This window comes from Falco punctatus (genome assembly GCF_963210335.1).
Source record: "Falco punctatus genome assembly, chromosome: 15".
Taxonomy (NCBI): Eukaryota; Metazoa; Chordata; class Aves; order Falconiformes; family Falconidae; genus Falco; species Falco punctatus.
In genome coordinates this window covers 12969818-12981117 of record NC_137595.1, presented here as the reverse complement: position 1 = coordinate 12981117, position 11300 = coordinate 12969818, and the positions used below count along the sequence as shown (strand labels likewise).

General features: G+C 37.1%; 1 long non-coding RNA gene across 2 annotated transcripts in view; it reads right to left on the bottom strand.

The window, feature by feature from the left end:
• Positions 1 to 50: 50 nt before the first annotated feature.
• The window catches only part of LOC308053772, a 91831-nt gene continuing 80581 nt past the window's right edge, over positions 51 to 11300 (bottom strand). For both annotated transcript variants that reach the window (XR_013923793.1, XR_013923794.1), the window contains exon 3: positions 51 to 11300. This exon is cut by the window's right edge. This is a non-coding gene — a long non-coding RNA (uncharacterized lncRNA).

Below are 11300 nucleotides of genomic sequence, written 5' to 3'. Positions count from 1 at the left end.
GGGGGCCCTGATGGCTCTCTACAACTGAGAAGGAGATGGTAGTGAGGTGGGGGTCCATCTCTTTTCCCATGTAACAAACAATAGGACAAGAGGAAATAGCCTCAAGATGCACCAGGGGAGGTTTAGATTGGATATTAGGAAAAATTTATCCACTGAAAGTGTTATCAAGCAGTGTAATAGGCAAGTGGTTGAGTCACCAACCCTGGAGGTATTTAAAAGCAATGTAGATGTAGCACTGAGGGACATTGTTTAGTGGTGGACTTGGCAGTGTTAGGTTTATGGTTGAACTCAAGGATCTTAAAGATCTCATGCAAATTAAATGATTCCATGATTCTACTACAATCTCCTTAAGATAACAGCAATGAACCAGAAAATAAGCATAAGCCCAGACAGTGATACATTACCTTTCTATACCATGTTGCTACAGGTCCTGAGCTATTAATTTTCTAGGTATTTTTTTAATGACAAATTGTAAGGATTTTCCAATGGGTTTTGATTTGTTTGGGGTTTTTGTTTTTCAGGTCTTATTCCATAAGTCATCATATGTCACCCCTGCCATTCTGCAACAAATGAAAATTCAGCATACAGGATAGGTCATGGAAATGCAAGAATAACAACAATTGAGTTTCAAGAAATCTAAGATCTATGAAGCCATATGTAGCCATAAATCAAAATTCCAAACCCATCATTTCATTTCAGAAACCAGAAAGGTAGATTTCTGTATGTGTCAATTAGACAAACAGATTGTTTCAAGTCAACAAAGAAGGCACCTGCTGTGCAAAAAGTTCCTTGGGAATCATGTATATGTCATCAGAGATTATTTTTAAATATTCACTCTCTGAATTTGCTTTTTATTGTCCTGTGTGAACTTCCAGGACCATGTAGAACATTATGAAAGTCTAGGGTCAATGCTAATATATTCCTATTAAAAATTAAACACATGAAATATAGGACAACTACATCAAATGTCTAGGATTTTTCCAAAAGATTTTGTTTTGAGAAGGCCTATTGAATTAGAACTGCAGGAGAGAAGGTAAATCATCTGAATTGTGAAAAAATGGTCTTTTGTTCTATTTCTGTTGACAGGAGACTGCTTCAATACCTTGCTGATTACTAGACAATAAAGGTTAAACAGGATTTAGCCTTCATACAGTTTTAACAAGGTCAGATGGATTCATGTCCATTTGAACCAACTGAAACCATGAGGTTTCAATACGGAAAAGGAGAAATCCACAATGCTGCAAGGAAATGAACTTTTCATGCAGTCATTTTTGACAAATTATAATCATCCCAATCTAGTAAAGCATTCAAATGTGTTTAAGCAGGTAGATATTCCTAGTGAATTCGCAAGACCTATGCATCAGATAAACCTGAAATCAATAGTACTGTAATTTCAATGAGACTTAATGTACTTTACTTCTTTGCTGTTACAGTTCTCTTCAAGATTACAGTTTATGTAGCTAGGCAAATTTTTCGGATTATGCGATTATGTTGTCTGTTCTGGAAAGAAACAACAGAGCAAAAACCATACTGAGTTGCATCTTATAAATCTTAGACCCAAAATACTCCTATTCTACTGGAAGGCTAGGGAAAAAATATGTATTTGTATTTCAAAATTTATTCCTCTTATTTTTTTAATTTTCCTTTTTTTCTCTTTACAGCATGTGCTTCTCAAGACCTTCAGTGCCATTGAAGCTGATAAGGCAAATCTTGAAGTGTTTTACAGATATTTAAACATAAGAAATATGATTCCTTAACTGCATGATGAGTTTGAAAAAGAATAAGTTAATTCATTACTTTGTAGCACAGCTTGTTCACTAATCTTTACCCTTTTATTTTCTTTCATACTATCGGTTCTCTAAAAGAGAGTAAATCCAAAACTCTCTATAGAGAGTTAGCTGTGAAGCATGGTTGTACCAACTTACAGTTTAACAATATGGTAAACAAAAACGTTATTCTTTGCTCTAAGGACAGCATTTATATTGACTAATGGAAGGGAAAAAAAAATGCTGTGTGCAACTAAACCCATGGCATAATAGCAGACACCAGAACCTTACATGGCTATATCCAAGGGTTTAGGACTTAATTCTTTCAAAGAGATTAAATTGTGACACAAATTATCCATATATAATTTACTGCTTCTGTGAAGCTAAAGCTTTAAGGTTTCATAATACTCAGGAGTCAGTTTGATATGTCTGTATTATAAGGAAGAATTATGACAGGGCGGGGAACCACTCAACTATTTCAGCAAGACATTGTGTGCTCAAGATTTCCAGTGGTTACTCTCTTGTAGAAGAGATAATCCTTACTACTTTGATGGCAGGGAAGTTTTCTCATTGCCTTCACTGGAAGAAGAATTGAACCATTACTAAACAGCAGTGTTTAAGAGCTACCAACTGCAGTTAGAACCAAGGGATATACAGCATATTCACTACTTCTTAACAGCTTTTAATCTAAATGAAATTAATCTCCTAATTATTGTCTTCTGCAGTAATGAATTCCTAAATGCCATGGCTGCACTTGAGAAACTTTATAGGAAATAGATATTTCTTATAAAAGGGAATTAGGATTCGCAGACCTGCAAGCCCAGATATACTGTTTTGGCTTCTGTTTCCACAGAACTTACATTCTTTCTCTTATTTTATTCTCTGCTCCTTTTCTGGATAGAAGTATTCTCTTCTCACAATTTTTGTTCCCCTCTGTGAGAGGAAGATTGAGCTAAAACACAGGAGGTTCATCAGCAATCCACTAACCCCTCTCTGCTGTAAACCCTAAAATATCAGTCCATGAATTGATTTTCTTTCATTCTCTGCTGCAGGCATAACTGTTAATGAAGTTGCCAGGTCTATTGAGATTCTAAAGATTTATTTGTTATACTGAATATAATGTCAAGACAGAGAGTTATTGGTTGCTTTACTCTGACAGTTTATTCATGAAGCAGAATACTGGAACTTACAGGAGCTTAGCTCACTCAATACATCATTCCTGAAACTTAGTTAAAGGCTTAATGCAAACTTAGTTTAAAGGAGAACAATTGCCTTGAACATGCAAATATTTTATAAATAAATTGCCTTAAACCATCTAAGTGAATTACTCTGTCGTATAATGACTCTAAGGAAAGTTATGGGCTGACTTCCTTGTACTAGCCCTTAATCAATCCAAACCACAGCAGTCAGTACTAGAAATGTCCCTTTAAATGTCCTACCCTGTTCCAGTTTGTGTCCCTATCCCCTCTCTTACTCATATTTGAATTCAGCGGCATTAAGGCAAATATGGGACTCAGATCTGGGTCTGGGACATAAAAATCGGATTTGAGACAACACATCTGTTTCCTATCTCTGGCAGTAAATAAAACCTCTCAATATCATTATTTGTACAATAGCAGCACTGAGGTTGACTTGGCAAGAGAGGAACAACACTGTGCAAGGTGGTGTCTGTCCAGATTTACCTGTAGCTCAATGCCAATGACTCAGACTGGTTCTCCCATGGCTCCCCGACCCTGATGAGCAGGACTGCACATACCAGCTACCTCCAGGCTTGCTACCTACCACAAGAGAGGGATTCATTGTCACAATTGTAGGGAACAAATTAAATATGGACTCAACTGAGAGTTGTTAGACATCAGTGCATGTACACATCTTTGGTATCCATAGACATTCAGAATCAGCTTATGAATTCTAAGAACTGGAAACATAGTTACTTCTAATTTATTTTTAGGAAAAATAAACAAAAAATGCTTTAAAATTAATTTTAAAAATAAACAACTTGAAATTTAAACAATAAGAAATCAGTATGATTACTTTTCAACTATATGACATAGTTTAGAAAAACAGTTCTGGACTCTGAAATGAGCAGGATAAAATTATTGAGGCAGATGAGAGACTTTTTTGAAACTGGAAGTTCACACAGAATGTTTCCAAATCAAAGCAGCACAATGTAAAATTTTGAGAAAACACAAATTAAAGTCCTAAAATGAATGTAAAACTGTCTCTAGGTGGTTGTTTTTCTTTCTTGGAATATACTGTATAGAAAGGAAGTTGTTCACTTCTGCAGAGATTGATTTATTTATGAAGAAAAGTCACCAGTCAGACTCAGTCCAGAAAGGGGAAAAAGGCCTTAGAGTGTAAAAGGCTCCTTTGGTGACACTGACTCCAAAACCTAAAAAATACAAACTTTTTTTCATTATATCAATGCACAGCATTTTGGTAGGAATTGGATAAGGAAAAACAAATTTGATTTCTTAAAACTTTTAATAAACACCATATTTATTTTTTTTAAATCTGAATTTTTCAATCAAAAAGTTAACATCCTGAACATCAGAAACATTTGAGATCTATTGGACCTGAGCTCTTACCTTGAACCAAAGCAAGGATGCTTACATTTTCCAGCAAAAATGGGCTTTTCTGGAGTGAGACTATGCTGCTGTGAAGTAAATCCAGGCATTACAACCACCTGACCATGACAGCCTGGGTGTTTGATGTTCTCCTCTCACAGGTAACTCTAATGACACCTAGATACCAAACAAGTTGTGTCTTAAAAGCAGTTTGATTTCTTCTTTTCCTCCTCAGCCCTCCAATAGAGTCAAGTGCTCCTACTTGAAAATATTTGCCTGTGAATTTTTAAATACAAAAATTAGAGCAGAACCAATAAAACACTTGAGTTTAATAATACACATTTACCAGAATATAAATGTATGAAAGTCAACATTTATGACCCCACAGAGGGAAGATACATGGCAGTGCTGTGAACCAGGAAGGTTTTTACAAGTTTGGGATTGCTACATTACTCAATAAAGGAGAACTACATTCCAGTAAAATCCTTTATACCCTTTCACATTGCTGTGTGTTCTGTATACACTTTCTCTTACAGGAAATAACACTTTAGAATGTTTTTTTTTTTTAAAAGATCTATTATTTTTTGCCTTTCAATTGTAAAGCAAAAACTCTGGCTATAATGAGTTAAACACAGAAGGAAAACGATATGATAATGATATATCTAGGACATAGAATGAGAAGACAGAATAAAAATATTTTGCTGCTCTCAGTGTTTTCTGTGTGAGTGCTACCTACCCAAACATTCCCTAGCTAAAAATAACAAAGGATATGATTCAACTGTAAGACATTCCCTCCACACATCTAGTCCTACCTGATCTTACACTAGTGGTGCTCTCCCAGTTCCCAATAGGTACATTTTTCTTGAAGTTCCCCCATTCCTCATTTGTTGCAATCTTTGCTGAAGATCAGCATTATTGTCCCAATCCCAAATTATGAAATCATATTCATGCTTTCACTGTTTTGTGAAAAATGCTTAAAATCCCTCTTCAAATTCTTTGCTTCCTATGCTTCACTTACTTACAAAAAAGTTCAAAATGCCTCAAACCAAAAAGTTCCCTTCCGCCTCCTTCCCTAGAAAGCACTTTCCCAAGAAAAGCAGAAACCAGCAAATGAAGAACAATTCAGGTCCAGCCAACCTGGGTGCTTTTGGTTTTCCTTTCCCTGTTCTTTTGTTCAGTTAGGAAAATGAATATTGCAATTCACCCCGACCAGAGGCAAAGTACAGTGCCCATTTATCACAGGGTGCTACATATTATCCCAGGGATATATGGGAAATGTTATCACCTACAAACATATGACACGCATCATTTTCTGTAAAAGCTTTTCACTCATCAGTCTCTAATGGCCGAATTTGTCATTTGACAGGCAAAGCCAAAGATAAGGCAAAAATAGAGATTTTTTTTTCCTTTTTGTTGATAACACAAGTTTCTGTAGGATGTTCTCCCCTCAGCCAAACTCCATGCAATGACAGAGCTGTTCTACACATGTAAAACTGTCTTGCAACAATAACATTATTGCAAGAATTCACAGAACAGCTCATATGTTTCTCCTGTGAGTGTGACCACTTTCATTAGACAATGTAAGATAAACAGGAGGATAATAGAATACAGCAGAGTTCCACAAACCAGAGAGAAAACAAATGTTCTTCAAGGTCATGGACCCAGTCTGAGCTGCTGTTAAATTAAAGCTACCCTTTTGAGATGCTTAAATTATCTCTGCCATGTGAATTGGGACCACTGACAGCTGATGAGAAAATTACTTCCCTGCTCCCTCAGGGGAATTCCTACACCTATTAGACGTCAGTGGAAATGAGGTAAGTTTGCTTTAAGCCCCTTCCGGGCTGTATGCCAGAGTTTGGCAGAGTGCATAAAAGAAACGGAGCTCCCAGGCCAGCAGTCACTTAGGCTTGGGTTTGGTGTTTGACAAGGAATGCCTAAATGAAGCAAAGGAGGAGGGGGAGGGGAGGCAGGGGGGAGTGCCTTGCTTTGATTAAATGAATCAGAGAGCACACTGTCTTTCAAAAGACGTAATTTTAAGAGACAAACATCTCCTTATTTCCCAACAAGAATTGGCGAGTAAGAGGATGGAATGGGATGTGGAAGCAAAGCTGAGTCAGTAAAGAACCCAAGGTTATCAATTTAGCAGCCACAGGTTACAAACTATTCTGTAAGATTATTATAGATCCTGATGTGTAATTTCTCAAATGCACATGACTGATTCATCATAAATAATAAATCAATACATAAATGTAGCTTATATCTTGGGGGATAATGTCACATTGTTTTCACTTGTAGGTCATCGGCTGTCATTTTAATTCCTAGGATTAGGGTCTTCAAAATCTGTCAACATTGGCAGTTTACTTCTACATAAATAATGCTGCACTCTTGCAGCTAGCCGAGTTTTCCAGGCAATAGTTGAGTGCAACAGAGCAGGATAGTTTTTCTTAATTGTCATACAAGAAGCAGGGAAAGCGTGAATTCATTCTAACATTGTATGAGGAGCAATTTCAGAATAATCTAGCTCCTGAAGCTGTTCTGTCTCTCCGTACCTTGCAGCAGAGCTTCCTTTAAAAAACCCTGCAAGAGAATCTGGATTCTCGTGTCATTGCTAGCTGGCACAGACCACATTGCAACTAGAAAATCCTGCAGCTAAATCTTTACTTGTTTAAAACCTTTGTGATTTGGACTCAATGCTCATGTGGGAATGCCAAGCATTCATACTATCTTTTCTCTGAACATTCTAGGTACAGCCAGAATACAACAAGAGTAGAGCTGGTCCAGTTTAAGATTATCCAGAATGAAGCTCTTAGACAGAACAAAGGATCTCCTGAAGTCTTACCAGGTTCTTCTGCTTGCTGAGATTTTATTTTTTTTTTACTTGACAAGAACGGCTTGGCTTCAGGAGAGGGAATTCACAAGGTAATCCTTAAGTTCATTGAGGATCCTGCCCTTTACTTCATCTTCTTTCTGCATCCTTCTGGCTAAGTAGACTTCCCATGGTGCCTTACCTTCTTTTGTTCATAGCCCTTAACTCTGCTTGCACAGAAATCTATAGCTCTGAACTCTGTCATTAACTCCAGTCATGTCCTAAAAATTGACTTTTGAAAAGTAAAAATTCCTTTCTGAATCTACTTTGCACATTCCCAGCAGGGCTTGGATTATGTACTCCGCAGGACTGTGATGGCCATAAAATGGCACAAACATAATTTTGCTTGTGCTTTATGAGATATCAGTGAAACTCTTGGAAACAGAACTCAAATTAAATACGTGCTTTTCCTGAGTGGTGTCAGTCAGATAGTTCTCCCAAGACACCTCAAGCTATCCAGCTAAAGCTTGCTACATCATTTATTATATATTTTAATATTATTTTCATATATATATAATATTATTATTATATATTAGAGTAATAATAAGTATAATAATAATTACCATCATCATCAATGTGTTTACAGGCTTGTTTTATTTTCTTTTTCCTCTAGGCAGAGCTAGATAGCTTCTTTCAAAGTTTGCTGTTAAGCCTGAGTTTACTAAAGCTCTACAGAAACCCCTTCTTTACAGGTTAGGGCATTGAAGGTTTATATGTGTTTTTTCTTTTTACCTTAAATTTATCTTTTATGAAAAAGACACAAGAAGAAAGCAATGGAAAAGCACTACAAAAACTATGCAAGCTCTTGGCTCACGGGGTCTCAGCTATCATCTAACTGTGAATTTTAAAATGACAAACAACAACATGCAAGTGAAAATAACATGTCATTTTTCCTCTCACCTACCTCTGGTTAAGTGGAAGTGCCATTTAAAAAAAAAATAAAAATCAAGGTAATTTTTTTTTCACTTGACAGCAGGAACTAAAAGTACATCAGCGTACCTGTCATCAGCAGTACCTTGGATTCCCCTGCAGTGATGTTTCTGCCTGATCGAAGGGGACACTTGAAAAATTATAGACAAAGTCAAACTCAGAGAGCAAATGGGCATTGCTCGTACTTTCAGCAAGCATCAACAGATATTTTGTATTCGGTCTTAAACTTGAGAATGGGATAAAGGCTGCAGAAATTAGACCCATTTCCAGACATTGCAGCTGTCATTCATCAAATCATCAGTAACACTACATGTGGGTTTTTTTTCTATTGGTCAACTATAAACTTAGATCAGCAACATCTTGTACAACATTTTTGTTTATATAAAACACTGATAGTTGTAATTGTATGACTGATAATCCCCCAGAGCAAAAATGTTTCTACATCCTTCTGATTCAAGGGAGTTAATTTCTACCTGTTAGACTTCTGTCATAAGATGTTAGGGCTGCAGACAGCATGAAAGAGAAAAGATGTGCTAAATAGTTCAGTTCTGTCATAATGGTCCACTACTGTGTCTATATGTACATCAATCATCTGCTGAGCCATGTCTTCTTCCTGTTTCCCTCAACGTTCATCTCAAAGTTAAGTACAAGGTAGGATCAAAATGTCAAATTTAATTTAAACCTGGATCTCCAACAGCTCAACAAGAGGTGGAGAAAAGTATTTAGTATTAGTGGTTCCCATTCTGCTCATGCTCAGTCAGGTTCCCAACAACTACAGCCTCTATGATGGTATTTCAGTGAGGTTCACATTAAGAATTGTTACAAAGTGGTTCAAATTTCCCTAAAGTGCTAGGCACCATCCATCTTTTCCATCTTATGTGAACTGCTCTGTTGGTATGTCTTTTACCTTTGATGACCTTCCTGTTGCTCCCTCCCTATGGCTTCATCAACATACTGCATTATAGGATATGGTCATAGGATAATTTGGGTTATACGGACTCTCATTGGGTCTCTAACCCATCCTCCTGCCCAAGTGAGGTGAGCTACAAGGTCAGATCAAGTTGCTAGAGAATGAGCCAGTCTGGTCATGAAAATCTCAAAGAATGGAGATTTGCACAACCTATTTCAGAAATCCATTCACTGTCCTCATTGTTTCTCATATTTACTTTGCAACTCATGTAGCTGCAAGCGTAATTCCCACTGCACCGTACCATCTAGCATTTTGAAGAGAATTCCTAGATTTCCATGACTGGTCATATAAAGACTCCTATCATCTCCCTTTAGAAATTAACAGGAAGTTTAAATTCAAATTTTCAACTATTTAATGTCTATTACCTGGTATATGAATTGAATGTTCTAACCTATAACATTTGGTTAACTTTTCCACACACATTGAAGCTTTTTTCATGGTTAAAGAACTTAAATCTGATCCGTGTTCTTGTGATTTAACACTCTGTCATTGCCTTATTAATCTCTGTATGAAGTGGTTAGAAAACACGTATTCTCTGTTTGCTTTCAGGAAAAAAAACCTGGGGCTTTTCACTTATTTTCTTTTAGTACTCTTCCCAGAATGTAACTAGATTTCCAAATAGTACTATGTTGTTTGGAGGATGTAATTTTGAGTATGTTTTGAAGTACACTAGAAAACAACGGAAACCTCCACACTATTGCAATGCACATATCTGAACCAGCCTGTCAGAAAGCCGAATGAAACAGCCCCTGCACCCTTCCCTGCACCCTTGCCTTCAATTCCAGGCCAACCTGGAAGTGCGTGAGGGTACTCTAAATTGTACCAGCTGGCACTCCTTTGGCATTAACGGTAGTAGGAGCTCCAGGAGAAAAGATATAAAGAACAATGTCTTCTGCTCCTGGTCACCTGGGATTTCTCTACTCTAAAAGAATTCGTAGCTGGAACTAGTGAAAGTGGAAAAATCCACCCATAAGGCCTTCAAGAGTGGCTAGACATAAAAAATCTGATCTGGTGTCAAGCATTATTTTAGTTGCTTATTATATATATAAGATTGATGCAACAGAAAAAAAATAATCTCTGCAGACAGCCTGCAGAATACATTAGAAATGTTATGTGAATATCCATTTGTTTTGTTCACATTCCTTTTTGTCTGCATTTCCCAAATACTCCAGTAAAAAAAGCTTTCCTAGCACAAGTCTTTGTAAAGATTTAATATGGTATGCTCAAATTGCAAATGAGGAATGGTACACTCAAATATGTGGTTCACAATGGTTTTAGTTAGAAGAGAGGACAGGAAAGTTGCCACGTGCCTTTTTTAAATGAATGTTCATAACTGAGCATTTGTAAATGGCTGAGAATTACTGACTTTAAAAGATAAATCGGAATGCCTACAAATAATTGAGTAATGTATAAACTGGAGAACAGTGGACTAGAAGAGAATTAGACAAATGGATAGACATCAAAATGGAAAGGACAACTATGTTTTTGAGAGACAGCTAAAGCCCCGCTTCTTTTATTTTGCACGGTGTGTAACAGCTACCAATGAACAAACCGTCTAAGTTGGACACCCTCAGCCCTATACCATTGAAACCTTTTGCTTTCTTGCAAAGGGCCTTGTGAGTGTCCTGAAGGCTGCATGTGTGAGAATCTCAGGTTTCCTTCTCCTCCAGTATACTTAAAAGGACAAAGGACTTACACTTACTTGTGGGAAGTGGTCTTTTTCTGACCCTCAGCTTGATTGCATACCAACCAAAAGCTAGAAATAAATCACAGGCAGGCATACTGTGCTTTAACCCTGCTCATAGTCCCCAATTAATTAACCTAAAGCGAAAGAGTCCACAGAGCCTCTTGTCAGCCTAACTTGCATGAGAAATTCTCCCCCAGCCTCCAAAACTTGCAAAGAAAGCAAAACAGCAATAGTATTTCATAAGCACAAGTTCAAAAGAGTATGCTGTGTCATGACTATAAAGAAATGATTACTGTTTACCATAAGAGATTTCCCTGCAGAGGGTATGCGAAGAGCTATCAAGACCCATCACTCAACAAAGCTTAGGCAAGCAAAAATCTGACTTCTTTATGCTTCAATCCCATGCTCAAGTACAAGAAGGAAGACAACTATCACTGAAAGCATCTCCAGGCCAAAGCTACAGCAAAGAAAGAGAGCAAGAGCTGTTTCTGAAGGAGTGTCTGTGTGGGACCCA